This window comes from Molossus molossus, unplaced genomic scaffold, assembly GCF_014108415.1.
Source record: "Molossus molossus isolate mMolMol1 unplaced genomic scaffold, mMolMol1.p scaffold_m16_p_5, whole genome shotgun sequence".
NCBI classification, from domain to species: Eukaryota; Metazoa; Chordata; class Mammalia; order Chiroptera; family Molossidae; genus Molossus; species Molossus molossus.
In genome coordinates, this window is record NW_023425388.1 from 89,741,581 (window position 1) to 89,759,097 (window position 17,517).

Consider the following 17,517-nt stretch of genomic DNA (forward strand, 5'->3'; position numbering starts at 1 on the left):
CTCTGTTGTGTGGAACTATAACTAACACTTCTAATGAATAACAATATAAGGAAATCATTTTATGAATTCAGGCAAACACTAAGAAACAAAAAACCCAACAACAAACATTTAAAAATTGGGAACAAAGAGTTCTTTTCAATCTAAATTATCCAGGTAATTATCTTGATTCTCTGTGGGCAAGGACATACATTGAGAAGACGCATACGTTAAAGGAGAAACAGTTATTGCTGTTACTGAAGATACAAAAGATCATCATATACACATGAAGAAAATTCCACATGATTACTCCATTATACTCCTGTTTAAGGTAGATTAAATTTATTAGCATATTAGACTGCTAATCTCTGTGACTTTAATAAACATTATTAAAAAATGTTTCAAAATGCAACAAAGTGGATGCTAGACAAGGATATATATGCTAGATATGTAATGAGGCACATAGTCATTTGCAAAATAGGAAAAAAATTGGAAAAGAGTGAAGGGTGGAGAAAGAAAAAAGAGTGGAATAAAGGGTTTAAAACCACTTTTTTTGAATTGTAGGTCAACAATAAATACTAGGATGCCTGATAAATTTTTGATAAAACAACTAAAAATGAGACCTAGCCTCTAAAAATATTGCTCAAAAAGATACTTTTTTTTTTCTTTTTGTAAACCACTGATATACAGGGGTGTGCAAAAGTAGGTTTATAGTTGCAAGTATGCACAAAACAGAGTTTATTTTTGTATTATTATTTATTATATTATTTATTTGTGTTAAAACTGTAAAGCTACATTTATCCTTCCCTATATATGAGAGGTTCTATGTACATTTTTTTCTATGTAATTTCTGAGATATTTTCCTAAGAGGTCAGGGAAAGTAACTTAACTTATCTAATATCTGTTAAGCTACACTTTTCTGACTCCTAGATGTGTATGAGTTAATGGTGGAATGGAATTTAAAGAGAATGAGAAGGTGTAATAGAACTTTGCTTTTTAACCTGACATCCTAGGAATGGTAACACACACAGAGATCTGTAGACAAATACTTAGTTCTTTTTATTAAGTTAAGTTTATCATTTTAACTATTATAGAAAAAAAGTAACATATGACAACTACATGAATTTGAAAAGTACAGAAAAATAAAAAGCAAATGAGAAGAAACTATAATCCTACCACCACACAAAACCACTTAATTAACTTAACTTATCAATCTTCTCTCTCTCCTTCTCATCTTTCTATATGTACATACACACATCCATATGATTGGGATCACACATACAATTTGAACTCTACTTTTGAAATAATCCATTTTGTTAAAATTCTTGTTATTTAATAGTCTATATTTGTGCGTGCCTCTGTTTATAGCTGGACATGTATGTTTTTATAGCGTCGCACTTAAAAATAATAACTTCATAGAGATCGAGAGGAACTTTCTGTAGAAACCTAGCTAGAGAGAAGCAACAGAGAACTTTGGCTGAAGGTTGTGTTCTAATTCTTTGAGAGATGTCCCTTGAGAGAGAATCCTCAGTGACTGCAGCTCCTCCATATGCCCTGGTCCCCAAGAGGCAGGGCAATTGCAAGTCTCAAATGCAGCCTTTCTACTCCAGTGAGAAAAGCAAAACTCAGACATTTATTGCAGGGTCAGGGTCAAAATTAAAAGACACAGGGTATCTTTTTCTTTATAGGTATGGCTGCAGTGATGTTACTTAAAAATACATTAAGCATATGAGTAATAAAATCATAGCAAAGACATTTGCTTAGATGTATATACAGTGTACTTTTACCACCCACTACATACCTAAATATGTATTTTCTGGCTGGGCATGTTTTTCTTGCTCTTCTTTTTATGACAAACACTTTGTGTGTGTGTGTGTGTGTGGAGGGGGGTGTGCCTTCTTTAAAAGGCAGAAAATACTTCAGAGTTCTTCATAACTTCTAAGCAGCTCTTCACGTTTTGCATTTCAAACACTAACCGAGATAAAAGGTTTTCTCCTAAATAATGAAAGGCTCTCAACAATCTGAAATCTCATCAGAAAGAGGGCAGCTTCCAGCACTAGAATTGTTCAGAAATTTCCTTTCTGAGAAATATTTCTTCTTATGGATGAATTCCCAAAGTCTTTGGAAAGCTTTTCCTGGTACAGAAGGCTTCTTCAGATCTTTAATGTCAGACATGTTTAATTTGGGAAATGTATTAGAACTGAACCGTTTTAATTTGTATACTCTTAGTATGTATGTTATGCTTGAATAAAAGACCTCATTCAATAAAATTAGGCACCAAAACACTGATTGATCCCACTCAGAATATGAACTAAAGAGCTGGCAGAAAGCTTGGCATTGCTGTTTCCTTTGGCTGTTCTGTCTCGTATGGGCACCCAGATGAAGAGACAGTACTTTGCCAGCACTCAGAAGGTCCCTTTGTGGCTCCACTGAGCTTATTGAAGTGGCTTTCCACCTTTCCAAAGTAGCCAGTAACCCTACCTCAAAAGCATGTATTAATTTGCCTATTCTTGAATTATATAAACACAATTCTAATGGTATGCTTCATGTCTGGCCTATTTCACAAAATACTCTATTTGTAATATTTATCCATGTCATTACATGTAGCAGTCATTTGATCTTTCTCATTGTATTATTTTTTACAATATAAAGAAACCACATTATATTTACCATTTAGCTAAGAATAAAAGTCTGGTTTATTACAAATAATGCTGTTATTTATCATCTGTAGTAGTTTGTTAAGATAGTCATAAAAAACCCCCCACCAACAGACTGGGTAGCTTAAACAACATACATTTAGTTGTCACATTTCTGCAGACTGAAGTCAAGATCAAGGTGTCAGCCTGTTTGATTCCTCCTAAGACCTACCTCCACCCATGGCTGGCAGGTGGCCACCTTTTTGCTATGTCTGTAACCATCCTTTCCTCTGCGCATGCACATTCTGATGCCACTCTCTTCTTATAAGGACACCAGTCACACTGGATTAGGCCTACTCTTGACACTTCACTTAATCTAATTGTCTCTTCAAATGAGCTATCTCCAAATATAGTCACATTGGGGGTTAGGTCCTCAGAGTTTGAATCCGGGAGGCACAATTTAGTTCATAATACTATCATAGCAGATAACTTTTTGTTTTCTAATTTTTTTTCACAAATCATACATTATTTACTCTAGTTTATTTTTTTTTTTTTCCCTTCACTCAGCATAACTATTTGGAAATTTGTTCGTGTAGTACAGTACAACAAAAGTTCATGAGTAGTAGTCTATTGTATGGATATCACAGTTAATTTGTCAGCTACTGGACATTTGGGTAGTTTCCAGTTTCAACTCTTACAAAAAAAAAGCTGTTATGAACATTCTTGCAAAATTATTTTTAAAAAATATATAATTCCATACCTCCTGTGAAAATATGTAGTAGTAAAAATGGTTATATTACATTTAGGTATATGTTAATATTTCAAGAAGTTGCCAACCTGTTTCCCAACATGATTCTACCATTTTGCATTCCTACCAGCAATACGTGAGAATTTTAGATATACCATATTCTTGACAACCCTTGATATGGTCAACGCACTTATATTGAACCATTCCAATGAATATGCTGTGGTATCTCATCATGATGTTACTTTGAATTTTTCCAATAAGTAATACGTTGAACAGCGATGCATGTAAATATTTGCCATCCATATATCTTTGGTCAATTATCTGTTCAAAGCTATCTTTTTTAAGAATATTGTTTGACAGTGTTTTATATATTTCAGATTTATTAGATTCTTTATTCTAGTTATTTATCAGATATATAACTTGTGGATTGATTTTTTTATTCTGTGGTTTGTCTTTTTATTATTTTTACAGTATTTTAAAGAACAGAAGACTTTAATCTTGATAAAGTCCAAATTGTTCTTTTATAAACCATGTTGTGTATATCATATCTGAGAAATATTAGCCAAACCCAACCTGACAAATTACTTTCAGAATTTCATAGTTTGAAATATTATATTTAGATCTGTGATCCATTTTGAGTTAACTTTTGTATATGGTATACAGTATGTATACCTATTTTACAAAAAATTCCTTTTTTTATAAATGGATGTCAAATCATTCCAGTATCATTTGTTGACGATATTATAATTTTCCACTTAAGTTGCTTTGAAGGTTTGTCACAAATAATTAATTTCTATATCTTCGGTTATATTTCCTGACTCCAAATTCTGTCCCATTATTTATATCTCTACCTTTTTGCCAATTCCATAATATAGTGATTAATATAGCCTTACAATAAGTCTTAAAACCAGGCAGTGTTAAGTCGTCCAATTCTATTCTTCTTTCTCAAAGTAGTTTAGCTAATATAGGTTCTTTGAATTTCCAAAAGAAATCTAAAATTAGTTTCTCAATTTTTATAAAATTCTACAGAGATTTGGACTGGGATTTTGTTGAATCTATAGATAAGTTTGGAGATAATTGATACATAAACTGTATGTAGCCTTCTGATCTTTGAACATCATATAGAACATCATACCATTAATTTAATCTTCTTTAATTTATCATAGCAATATATTATCATTTTTAGTTCAGGTGAATAAGTAATTATATTTCATCAGTATTTATATATAGAAATGGAAATTATATAAATAAATGAACATCACATACTTATGATTGAATGTGTTATACTATGCTGTTTGAAAATGCACAAATATGTAGAAACATAAATGAGGTCAGGACATATTATACAATTTTGAAATTTAAATAATTTTAACAAAAATCTAAATTGTTTATATAAGAAATAAAACAGGCACTTGTGGGGTTATTTCCTATCAGCTCTTAGTTGATGATATTCAATGTGATGTGTTTTTTGCACCTCTCAAATCCCACACAGTTAAAATCTTCTTGATCATTTCAATGATAATAACACATCTTTAAAAAAAAATAACTAAAATTTAAGCATGCATTTGATCAAAAACTACTAAATTCCAAGTGCCCACTTGATGCATATTTGGGGTCGGGGAGTGTCAAAAAGCAATTTATGAAACAAAATTCATTAAAACAAGACAATGTAAACCGTTTCACATGGTACATTGTAATGACATTTATAGTTTTAAGAAAGAACTAAATGCCTTGAGACAAAGTTTTCCCAGTTAAAAAATACTTAAGCTATACTAGTATTTTGTAGTCATATTACTTTAATTACTTAGCATAGATTTGAGGTGGCTTGCCTGAAAAATGTGAAGGTCATTTGTTGGTGATTAGAACATTTTTCTGCAAATTCTGTTTTTATGATAGTCAATAAATACTCATGATGGGTCTATAACTGCAAAATGATCTATAAGCTATAGAAAATAGTTATTATACCCTATCAATACGAAGCCGGTATTTATAGGAGAAATACTGTATGCTCCGATGGAACAATTAGGAGTAACATCAATCTGAATATAATCATGCTAAGTTGTTAGGACAAATCAGAAAGGAACTGGTCTAGAGTGGAGACAGTTGAATTATGAATGAAAGGGTGAGTTCTACCCCAATAATACTAGCTAAAATAAAGAGCATGCCATTGCTGAGTTAATTCTCTGCTCTTTCGGATTAGTCCTACCCTTCTGACCTATCTTAGCTCACTGAAGCCTTCTAAGTATGTTCACAGGAAGAAAGCAGCTAAGATGCTAATTTACAATGGTGTGACACTTTTCCAAATGTCTGACAGGACTATAGTGTATAGAAAATTTAAAAAAAATTTTTTTCCTTTGCCTTGTGTTAAAATTCTTGTTCATATGAACTGACATTAAAAAATAAAAGTAAAACCTTTGGGAAGAAAAGTTAATTACACATTTCTTTCTACACCTTTCCTGTCAGATGTCTTCCTAATAGCGTGTATGTTATTAGAGATTTTAGGCATTTTATAAGTAACTTGCTATACCCAGTCCTTCTGGCAAAATGGCTTCTTAGCTGTGTTCAATTCATTAACACTTTACACCTCCATTTTTATTTTTTCTGCGATAGCTCACACCAAAACCATTTCCCCACTGAGAAGAACCATAGCTGGATAAAATAGAAAAGAAAAAAAAAAGTATTTTAGAAGGCATCTGAAGGCAACTTCTCTGACAGTCAGAATTTGAGGGATCATGATCTTGGAAGAAAAAGAATTTATAAAGTGGAGCCAAAACATTGCACATGCAAGCATTTCCCTCAGGTAATGTGGTAACACTAAAGTGCCATGTAGCACTGACATACCTTATTTATGACACCCGATGTGTGGGTTTTTTCCACACTGACCAGTTCTCTGACACAGCTGGGTGTCCTACAATTCAACTGAATTCTGACATTAACCAAGTTAGTGCAGACTAGTGGTTAAAGGTTCAATTCCATAAGACCGTCCCCTGACTTCAGATACCATTTGCAAGTAACAGGTCCCAGGATACCCTCAAATTCTGTCCTACTTGGTTACAAATCCCCCAACCCCTTCTCCAGGCTCTGCCATTTTCTAACAACTCACAGAACCCAGGAAAAGACTTTACTTACTATTGCAAACTTTTATAAAGGATATAATAAAGGACACAAATGAACAGTCAGCTGAAGATACATATAGGCCGAGGTCTAGAAGGGTTCCAAACACAGGAGCAGTGTCTCCATGGGGTGGAAGTATGCTATCCTCCTGGCCGTGAGTGTGGAATTTGTATGGACGCTTTCTAATGTAGGCATGATCTATTGTTAGTTTACCTTCCAGCCCTCATCAGGCTTCAGAAAATGGGCAGTGGGGCTGAAAGATGTCAGCTTTCAGCCATGGCTCCATCTTTTTAGTGACCAGCCCCAATCAACATTTGGCTCATTAGAACAAAAAACACTCCTATAACCCAGGCAATTTCAAGGAATTTCAGAACTCTGTGTCAAACACTGGGTCACACAGGAAATTACAAGGGTTTGGGAGTTTTGTATTGGCAACCCAGGTCAAAGGTCAAATATTACCAGAAATAAAATTATTTCTTATTATTTCACAGGCAAGAAGCCTGAAGCTGAGCTTGGAGGCAAAATGGGGCCTGCAGGGTCAAGAGTCTAGAAAACAGGAGGTACAGACAATTCAGCTCAATCTTGTGCACCAATTCTCTTGACAACATTTGTAATTCCTAAACTGTTCACAATGAAAGACGAAGACTAGCAGAATGTGACAGAAAATCTGAGTGACATTTTTGCTATTCTTATACTGTGAGAGGAAAAAAAATGGGCAAGTGAATAAAAGGGCCCCAGTAAAATTGACAGGGTCTCAGTTGGAACCCCTCAACATCTACAACCTAAAATTAACCTCAAATTGAGGTAGTTAAGCCTTACACAGTTTGGTACCTGAATGAATTGAGGGGACTGTTTTCCTACTGGGGCTGCCTGACAGAGGGCAGAGTAGAACAGAAAAGAAAAAAACAAACAAATGTTATCCAGAGCCTTTGTGATCTTTCATACAAATGTTTAGCCTGTAATAAAAAATAATTAGATATTCTAAGTAAAAGAATCAGAAAAAAATAAGAGGAGTTAGAACCATAAGAAGATCCACATGTTGGAAATATTATACATTGACTGTAAACATTTTAAGTGACAGTATGACATATTTCAATTATTTGTAGCTTAGCCATAAGATTCCATGAAAGTAAGCTCAGCATATACCAGAAACACAGAAAGCAGACCTGTACTATTTGGTATGTGGAAGCAAAAAAGGAAAGGTATAAATGCAAACCATAGATCATCCTTCGATTTTATATCCTTTTTCCAAGATAATCTTATGATCAGCTCAATTTCTCCTTACAAAAATATAACTGGGCATGGATAAGATGTGATACAAATGAGCCTTCTGGAAAGACTTGTATTGATAGGGCCTGCATTTTAAGTGGTTCGGTGTTTAATCAGGGGTCAAATGGGCAGTCGGAGAATTATTGGCATATTGAGCAATGCAGCTCACATGGAGAATCAGCCCTCATGACTCTCGCCCTCACACCAACTTCTTTGATTCAGAACTGGTATGACTTCTATATGATCTTTTTTTTTTAAAAAAATTATTTATTTATTTATTTTGTTACAGATATTTCACCTTTTTTACCCCATTGGCACCCCCCTCCCCACCCCACCCCCACCCCGTCCCCGGCTTAGTTGTCCATGTCCATTGGTCATGCATACATGCATATAACTTCTGTGGTTTATATCTTCCCACACACCCCCACACCCTCTTCAGAGGGATGTCAATCTGTGCCCTACTGCCATGTTTCTGGGTCTACCATATTCCTCAGACTGTAATGTTCATTATATTCCGTATATAACTGAGATCATGTGGTATTTGTCTTTTTCTACTTGGCTTCTTTCACCTAGGATAATATTTTCCAGGTCCCTCCATGTTATCTCAAAGGATAAGAGATCTTTCTTTCTTACCGCTGCATAGTACTCCATTGTGTATATGTACCACAGCTTTTTTATCCATTTGTCCACTGATGGACACTTGGGCTGTTTCCAGATCTTAGCTACTGTAAATAGTGCTGCTGTGAACATGGGGGTACATATATTCTTCCTGATTGGTGTTTCAGGCTTCTTAGGGATATTCCTAGAAGTGGGATCACTGGGTCAAATGGAAGTGCAATTTTTAATTTTTTGAGGTAACACCATATTGTTTTCCATAGTGGCTGCACCAGTCTGCATTCCCACCAGCAGTGTATTAGAGTCCCTTTTTCTCCACACCCTCGCCAACACTTGTTGTTTGATGATTTGTTGATGGCGGCCATTCTGACAGGTGTGAGGTGATAACTCATTGTTGTTTTAATTTGCATCTCTCTGATGATTAGTGATGATGAGCATTTCTTCATATGTTTCTTAGCCATTTGAATGTCCTTTTTGGCCAGGTTTCTGTTTAGTTCCTCTGCCCATTTTTTAATTGGGTTCTTTGTCTTCCTTTTGTGGAGTTGTATGAGCACTCTATATATATTGGAAATTAACCCCTTATCTGATACATCATTGGCAATGATGTTCTCCCATAAAGTGGGTTGCCTTTCCATTTTGATGATTGTTTCTTTTGCTGTGCAGAAGCTTTTTAGTTTGATGTAGTCCCATGTGTTCATTTTTTCCTTTGTTTCTGTTGCCTTAGGTGATGTGTCAGTGAAAATTCTGCTCCTTATGATGTCCGAAATTTTGTTGCCTACATTTTCTTCTAGAATTTTTATGGATTCACGGGTCACATTTAAGTCTTTTATCCATTTCGAGTTTATTTTTGTGTATGGTGCAATTTGATGGCCTAGTTTCATTTTTTTTTTTTTGCATGTAGCTGTCCAATTTTCCTAACACCATTTATTAAAGAGGCAGTCTTTACTCCACTGTATGCTCTTGCCACCTTTGTCAAATATTAATTGAGCGTATTGCCTTGGGTCCATTTCTGGGTTTTCAGTTCTATTCCAATGGTCTATATGCCTGTTCTTGTGCCAGTAGCAGGCTGTTTTGGTTACAGTCGCTTTGTAGTATAACCTGATATCTGGTATTGTGATCCCACCTACTTTGTCCTTTCTTTTCAAGATTGCTGTGGCTATTTGGGGTCTTTTTGGTTCCATATGAACTTTTGAAGTATTTATTCTAGTTCTATGAAATATGTCGTTGGTATTTTGATGGGGATTGCATTGAATCTATAGATTGCTTTGGGTAGTATGGACATTTTAATGATGTTAATTCTTCTAATCCATGAACAGGGTATGTGCTTCCCCTTTTTTATATCTTCCTCTATTTCTTTTTTCAATGATCTGTAGTTTTCTGCAAATAGGTATTTTACTTTTTTGGTTAAGTTTATTCCAAGGTATCTTAATTTTTTTGGTGCGATGGTAAATGGGATTGTTTTTTCAGTTTCTCTCTCTGTGAGTTCATCGTTGGTGTACAAGAATGCCATTGATTTCTTGACTTTAATTTTGTATCCTGCTACTTTGCCAAATTCATTTATTAAGTCTAGTAGATTTTTGATGGAGTCTTTAGGGTTTTCTATGTATAATATCATGTCATCTGCAAATAATGACAGTTTCACTTCCTCCTTTCCAATTTGGATCCCTTTTATTTTTTCTTCATGTCTGACTGCTGTGGCTAAGACTTCCAGTACAATGTTAAATAAGAGTGGCAAAAGTGGACATCCTTGTCTTGTTCCTGTTCTTAATGGAAATGTTTTTAGTTTCTGTCCATTGAGTATGATGTTGGCTGTAGGTCTTTCATATATGGCCTTTATTATGTCGAGATATGATCCCTCTATTCCCAGATTGCTGAGCATTTTTATCAGAAATGGATGCTGGATTTTGTCGAAGGCTTTTTCAGCATCTATTGATATTATCATGTGGTTTTTATTCTTCATGTCATTTATGTGGTGTATCACATTTATTGATTTGCGAATATTATACCAGCCTTGCATCCCTGGGATGAATCCCACTTTGTCATGGTGAATAATTTTTTTGATGTATTTCTGGATCTGATTTGCTAATATTTTGTTCAGGATTTTGGTATATATATTCATCAGGGATATTGGCCTGTAGTTTCCCTTCTTCATAGTGTCTTTTTCTGGTTTTGAAATTAGAATTATGCAGGCCTCATAGAACGTGTTTGGAAGTCTTCCTTCTTCTTGAATTTTTTGAAATAGTTTGAGGAGAATGGGTGTTAGTTCTTTTTTGAATATTCGGTAAAACTACCCCGTGAAGCCATCTGGCCTGGGCTTTTGTTTGCTGGGAGAGTCTTGATTACCTCTTCAATTTCCATAGTTGTTATTGGTCTGTTCAAGTTTTCTACCTCTTCCGGGTCTAGTTTTGGGAGACTGTGTGTTTCTAGAAATTTGTCGATTTCACTTAAATTGTCGAATTTGTTGCCATATAGTTGTTCATAGTAGTTGTTAACAATCTTTGGATTTCCGTGGTGTTCATTGTTACTTCTCCTCTTTCATTTCTGATTTTGTGTATTTGGGTTCTCTCTCTTTGTTTCTTGGTGAGTCTAGCTAAGGGTCCATCAATCTTGTTTATCTTTGCGAAAAACCAGCTCTTTGTTTCATTGATCCTTTGAATTATTTTTTTGGTCTCTATGTAATTTATTTCTGCTCTGACCTTTACTATTTCCTTCCTTCTACTTGCTCTGGGGTTTTCTTTTTGTTTAGTCTCTGATTCTTTAAGTTGTGAGGTTAGGTAGTCTATTAGAGATTTTTCTTGTTTTATGAGGTAGGCCTGTAGTGCTATGAACTTCCCTCTCAGAACTGCTTTCGCTGCATCCCATAGATTTTGTGTTGTTGTGTGTTCATTTTCATTGTTTTCCAGGAAGTTTTTAATTTCTTCCTTGATCTCCTCGGTAACCCATTCATTGTTTAATAACATGCTATTTAGCCTCCATGTGTTGAAATGTCTTTGCATGTTCTTGTTGCAATTGATTTCTAGTTTCATGCCATTGTGATCTGAGAAGATGCTTGATATGATTTCAATCTTCTTGAACTTGTAGAGATTTAGTTTGTGTCCTATCATGTGGTCTATCTTTGAGAATGTCCCATGTGCACTTGAGAAGAATGGGAATTCTGTAGTTTGGGGGTGTAATTCTCTGTAGATATCTATTAAATCCATTTGATCTAGTGCTTCATTTAGAGTCTCTGTTTCCTTGCTAATTTTTTGCCTAGAGGATCTATCCATTGCTGTCAATGGGATGTTGAAATCCCTGCTATGATTGTATTGTTGTCGATTTCTCCTTGGAAGTCCTCCAGAAGAGTTTTAATATATTTTGGTGCTCCTATATTGGGTGCATATATGTTTATCAAGGTTATATCTTCCTGTTGGATAGATCCTTTCAATATTATGTAGTGGCCTTCTTTGTCTCTAGTTATGGTCTTCATTTTGAAATCTATTTTATCAGCTATGAGAATTGCTACCCCAGGTTTTTTTTGCTTTCCATTTGCTTGGAAAATTTTTTTCCATCCCTTCACTTTCAACCTATGTGAGTCTTGTGTTGTGAGGTGGGTCTCTTGTAAACAACATATAGATGAGTCATGCTTTCTTATCCAATGAACTACTCTGTGTCTTTTTATTGGAGCATTCAATCCATTTACATTTAAGGTGATTATTGATATGTACTTATTTATTGCCATTTTTGTTTAGTGTGGTTCTAGTTTTCTTTCCATTTCTACTGCTAATTACAGCAGTCCTTTTAACATTTCTGGCAGTGCTGGTTTGGTGCTAATGTATTCCCTTAGCCTTTTTTTGTCTGGGAAGCTCTTTATTTGATCTTCTATTTTGAATGATAGCCTTGCTGGATAGAGTAGTCTTGGATTCAGATTCTGTTTTTCATGACCTTAATTACTTCATGCCATTCCCTTCTGGCCTGTAGTGTTTCTTGTGAGAAGTCAGCTGAGAGCCTTATGGGGTTTCCTTTGTAGGTAACCTGTTGCTTCTCTCTTGCTGCTTTTAGGATTCTCTCTTTGTCTTTAATTTGTGGCATTTTAATTACTATGTGTCTTGGTGTGGGCCTTTTTGGTTCTACTTACTTGGGACTCTCTGTGCTTCTTGAACTTGAATGCCTTCTTCCTTCACCAAATTCGGGAAGTTTTCTGTCACTATTTTTTTGAATATATTCTCTATCCCTTGCTCATTTTCTTCTTCTTTGGGGACTCCTATGATGCGAATATTATTACGTTTCCAGTTGTCCCACAGTTCTATTAAGCTGTCTTCCTGTTTTTTAATAATTTTTTCCTTTTGTTTTTCTGATTGGTTGATTTTTTCTACCCTGTCTTCTAATTCACTGATCCGGTCCTCAGCTTCCTCTTCTCTGCTTTTTAAACCTTTCAATGTGTTTTTCATTTCTGATATGTCCTTTTTTATCTCTTCTTGATGGTTTTTAATTTCCAATTGGCTTATTTGCAGTGTCTCTATGTCCTTATTCATGCTGTTCAGCTTCCTCAAGATCATGGCTCTGAATTCTAGCTCTGATAACATGCCTAATTGCTCCACATTGATCTCATCTTCGTTGGAGGTCTCTTGCTCTTTCATTTGGCTTCTGTTTCTGTGTTTCACCATTTTGGCTATCACTGTGGGCTTTGGAGCCTGTCAAGTTCTCCCTGTGGGTGTTGGTGTTCTGCTGTTTGTGGTTTCCTCTCCTGTGTTTAGATGAACGCGGGAGGACCCACGTTAAACACCACTGTCAAGTCTTACTTTCCTGGTTAAAGTTGCTAGCCCAGGAAAGGTACTGTTATCCTCTAGCTTTTTGCCTGGAGGCTAGCAGTCGAGGTAACTTGATGAGTTTTGGGTTGTCAGTTGAATGAAAAACTCCCTCAGGTGCTGGGCACAAGGTGATTTCACGAGGGTGGGGCATCTAGATGCTGGTTGTTAATCAGCTTCAATTAGCACTTCAGTGGCCCACAGGGTGGGGTTGGATCTCCGAGGGAGGGGCTGCTGCCTCTCCCCAGAGCCCTGGGAAGGAGCAATGTGGCCACCGTCCTGCATGGCAGCAACTCAGCAAAAGCTCTGAGCGCCCTCCAAACCCCAAGTGTCCGGACACTGTTCCAGTCCAGTCTGCCCTCCCTTTGCCGGAGCCCAAGGTGAGTGGCTGTGGCTGTTTCAGCCTCTGTCCCGGCTCTGTGCTGTGGAGCCGCCTGGGAGTGTGACCCGAGGGCGCTGCTCCCAGCTAAGGCCGCTGCCCAGCTGCCGACCGTGGGCCCCCAGCCCCCGTCTCGCGCCTTCGCAGTCCTACAGGGATCGAGTCAGTGTCTTTCGTTATGTGGTCCTCGCAAGCTGCTTTCCTGATGCTTTTTCCCGTTGATTTGTCTGTGTTATAGTTGTAATTCCAGTTTGATTCTGGGAGACGGTCTGTGTAGCTTCCGTTCACTCAGCCGCCATTTTTCCTTCTCCTGACTTCTATATGATCTTGTTTAACATTAGGAATTGGTGTTTCCTGATATCATCTTATGTATTTTGAAAACTGCCTCAAGAATTACAATGACTATTATCACTGGTGGTCTTTCTTGTTAAGGAGGTGGGTAAAATAAATCACACCATGTATGTTGTTTGATTCTTTGCTCTATCCTTCCCTTTGTTAGAATGTACAATTCAGGGGGGCAGGCATTTTTGACAATTTAGTCGCTGCTTTATTCCCAGTATCTGGAACACACTATACCAGGCACAGTATTTGCTAACTATGTACCTATAATTAACCCACCAACTAATGATTCACTCTTTTCTTTGATCTATATTTCATGCTGATCAATACAAGTTTGTCTTTACTGTGTTATAGAATTTTAAGCACTAAAGCCATTATTCATGGAGACATACATATGAATACTACTTTTTCAATTTCAAAGACAAATATAAATATAATGGCAAAAAAAGTTCTAATACCCACATAAACACTTAGCCTGTCATAAGTCTACTTTCATAACTCAATAATCATCAACAAAACATTAGGAAATATGCCTTTAAATTCCATAATCCTAACTTAAGAACTAATTTTAAAATTTAGAACTATGTTCCTTATTAATATCGTAAGAAGGGTTGTGATTCTGGGCTTTGTAAAATTACAAAATAAATTTTTGTTTTTCATAGCCCATAAAACCCCAAGTTTTTTTTCTTTTTTGTTATTCTTCACCTGAGAATATTTTTCTATTGATTTTTTTTAGATAGAGTAGAGGGGAAGGTGGGAGAGAGAGATAGAGAAACATTGATGTGAAAGAGACACATCGATAGGTTGCCTCCCGCATGACCCCAGGGATTGAACCTGCAACCCTGGACCAGAATTCAACCAGAGACCCTTCAGTTTGTGGCCCAATGCTCTAACCACTGAGCACTAGCCAGGGCCCAATGTTCTTTTTCAGCGGAAGATTTCACATTTGAAACATGCACAAGAGTTATCACAATATTTTCACATTTATAATTTTATGTGACTTTCAAAATATTTAAGGGTACAAATAGGTATGATTATCCCCATTTTATATATTAAAAAATTAAAAAGAGAAATGTAAGTGCTATTCTAATGTCATGGTAAAGTTCAGATCTAGGAGCAGTGTAGCTTTTTCATAATTATATTTAACAATATATATATAACACAATTTCATAATTCCACTTTTTCAACATGGAATAATAGCTGCCTAATGTTTTGGGAAATGACCTATGTGTTGACATCAATTCTAGTACTCAAATATTTCATTTTCTGATTGTGAATTTCTTGATTTTCATGGCAAGATAAAATGATGACATCCTAAATTTGCTTGTGACCAAATGGTGAAATTTCTGAATTAATTAAATTACATCACTTTGTACCGATTTTCAGAAACTTCAGAATGAGTAGATTAATATGTCAAAATGTAGACAGTTTCTGATTTTTTAATTGATTTTAGAGAAATAAAGGGGAAGAGAGAGAGACATCAAGGTGAGAAATATTAATCGTTTGCCTCCTATACACACCCCGAATCTGAAACCTGGGTATGTATCCTGACTGGAAATCAAACCCACCACCTTTTAATATATGGAATGATGCTCCAACTAACTGAGTCACACTGGTCGGGGAACAGTTTCTGATTTTTAATTGCTCTACAAAGTTCCTTTGCACTGGATCTTGAAAAAAAATAGCACAACATGGATCATATTTTCCCATAGGAAAACTTATGATTGGAGATGCAATTTTTGACTTAGGCATGATAGTGTTATAAAATAAATTATAACACTTAAAAATTATTATACTAATGCAAAATAGTAAAATTTCATTCCAAATATTAAAATGTACAGTTTTTATATTCAGTGGGCATCCAATAAATGTTGAATATGATAAAATGTACCCCCAATTTATGGTCAGGCATTAGTCAGTATATTAAATAGTAACTCTATGTTTCATCACAAATTTTACCTAAAATGAACTGTATCAATAACAAATATTAACATATAATTTTTATGCAGTTACATTTTAATTTTTAAATATCTATTAAAGTACAATTTATGTATATATTATAGTGCAGTCATCTTTTGTGATGTTTGATGAGTTTTGATAAATACATAAACACTACCTTAATTGAGGTATAAAATACTTTAATCAGTCTAAATATTTTGTCTGTTACTTAACCATCCCATTCCCAACTAAACACTGATCTTTATTTTGTCACTATAGAGTCATTTTGTTTGTTCTAAAATTCCATATAAATAAAAAAAGGCAGATGTATTCTTTTGGGTTTGGCATCTTTTCCTTACTAAGATAACATCTATGGTCCCGTTTACACTTCCCGCTATGTTTGCATGTATCAACTCTTTATTCATTTATTTTCCTAAGTATATACAACAATTTGTTTATACATTTACTGTTAACCACTGTTTAGTTGCTTCAGTTTGGGGCTATCATGAATAAACCTGCTGTGTGTATTGTGTGCTAGACTCTGTGTGGATATATGTTTTCATTTCTTAGATATATCTTGGGATGGAATTATGGGATCTTATGAAAAGTGTATGTTAATCTTTGTAAGAAATTGTCAAACTATATGGTGTGCCCACAAAAATGTATGGACACTCTGAATAATTATACATTCCAATGGTTAAATCTGAAAAGAAAGAAACATCAATTGAACTATCAGCTTTAAGTGTGTATACATTTTTGGGGGACACCCTGAATATGAGAATTTCAGTTTCCCTACATTGTTACAAAAATTTGGTATTATCAGTTGAAAATTTTAGGTATAGTGGGGAGCATGCCACAATATTTCAATGTGTTCTTAATTTTTATTTCCCTCAAGACTAATGATGTGCAATAGCTATTTAAGTGCTTGTTGGCAATTTGTATATTGTATTTTGTAAATTGATTGTTCAAATATTTCACCAATTTCAAAATTTAGATTATCTTATGAAATTATAAATGTTCTTTATATGTTCTGGATATCAGTTCTACATCAGATATATAAGTAGATGTGTCCATGTGTGTATGCGCTTGTCTGTGTGTATGTGTATATTTGTTGTTGTTTTTTAGTTTGATACTTGGAGTCCAATATATCATTTTTCTAATTTTTTTTTAATGTTATAGTTATAGCTTTTTGTGTTCTATCTAAACATTGTTTGTGATCTCAAGGTCATAATGGGGTTGTCCTATGTTTTCTTCCAATTTGTTTTATAGTTTTAGCCTTTGTGATTTTGCCTAATATTCAATTTTAAGTTAAACTTTTGTGTACATAATTTTATTTTTGCTTGCCTTCTATTTTCTAGAGTGTTTTTTTTTTACATGTTCCAGCTTCACTTTAAAATGGGTTTTTAAGTTTGAACTGATCAGTATACTCACTTTTTCTATAAATAAATGTATCTGTAGTAGAAAGAAAAACTCTGTGCCTTTCTATTTATCACCGGACTGTCTATTTTATAACTCTCCATATGATAAATGCTTTTCATGCATGAAAATACTAGCGATAAAAACCAACTGATGAACACAATTTTTTTTTTCCAAATCAAAAGCATTGTATAATTAAAGACCCAATCCCCTTCTCACATTCTATCTTTTGAATATATTCATGAGTGAAGATCACTGTGCTTCATATGACTGGATTCAGGCCAAATGAGCATGACAACCAAC